This window comes from Echinops telfairi, unplaced genomic scaffold (genome assembly GCF_000313985.2).
Source record: "Echinops telfairi isolate 266 unplaced genomic scaffold, ASM31398v2 ScPeMD7_1713;HRSCAF=2227, whole genome shotgun sequence".
Classification (NCBI taxonomy): Eukaryota; Metazoa; Chordata; class Mammalia; order Afrosoricida; family Tenrecidae; genus Echinops; species Echinops telfairi.
In genome coordinates, this window is record NW_022105611.1 from 21,744,650 (window position 1) to 21,746,113 (window position 1,464).

Here is a 1,464-nt window from a genome sequence, read left to right on the forward strand (position 1 = left end):
AATAAAATGATTTAATTTAAAAAAATAAGACAGAAAAAAAAATTGCGAACACCCAATTTGTAGAAGGCCACGGAGAACAGTGGGAGCCCAAACCTGATTTGCAGACTATCTAGTCAGATTATGCTGCTGGCACATCCCCACTAGCCACAGGTGAGGTTCTCCAACAGACTTATTATCAGACACAGATCACTTGATTTTGTTGGATCAAATTTGTTACCTGGTCAGCTGACCTCCCTACTGACTCAACCTGAAATTGTTGCTAGGTGCAAGTAGCTTGTTCCATGAAAACAATCTCTTTCCTGGACATTTTAAATACTGATAGTGGTCTCCTCTTTCTTCTTCAATATTTGTATTTTTATCTTTATATTATTATTATTTTGTCCTTCCCACTTTATCTTATTTCTTGTTTTTATTGCTTCTGTTGGGTTTTCCAGTTTGTGAAGCATAGAAAGGTTAGCTGCACAGTGATAATAACTGATGCAGGGTTTATAGGGGATGAAGGGGTATGGGAGACAGGAGGGTGAGAGGAACCTCACAGTGTCTGGGGAACAAACAATGTATGCAGGAGGTGGGAGGGAGCACTAGAACTGTTTGTGATTACACAACTCATTTTAAATGCAATTTAACCATTAAAAAAAACCAAAATGTTCAAAATTTGGTTGGGGTAATGATTGTACAATTCTTGATATGACTGAAATATTGAATTGTATGATATGTGGATTATGTGCCAATAAAACTGTTATTAAAGAAAAGTCTGATAAATGACTTGCTAGGTGAAGGAACTAGCCTTTGCAGTGAAAGCATGGAAGGCGAGGAAAGAGATCACGTGGATTAGAATAGTCCCAGAAGAAAAGCAAGCTGTGAGCTAGAACTTTTAAATAACAGCTGGGGTTCACAGAGAAGTATTTAAGACAGGCGGGACAGTACCAAGAAAATCTTGGAAGTAACCAGAAACAAAACACATTTGAAAAAAAGAGAGAGAGAATCAGTATATCTGCTCCAGAAAGAACATTAAACACGATCTAGCTCAACAGTTTAATTTTCACAGGAATGCTGTAAACATCCAATAAAAAAGAATATATCTCTAAGCAGAGGACCTGACTTATCACAAACATTTGTTAAATGAGAGCTGTTGCTACTTCTATTCAAAAATAATAATGAGCAAATATGAGGGGACTTCAAAAAGTTTGTGTGAAAATGAACTGGAAGACAACAGAAGTTTAAAAAATTATTAGTTTGCTTATTTTTAACAGTACCATTAACATACAGTTAACAAATCATACATTTCAATAGTTCAATCACATTCCTAAGAGTTGTGCAATCCACCTTCCCGACACGAATGCAGAAGAAAAATGTTGTTCATTTCTTCAAATGTGGTGAAGAAAGATGATGGTGCCCTGCTATCAAAAGATATAGCATCTGGGGTCTTAAAGGCTTGAAGATAAACAAGCAGCCATCTAGCTC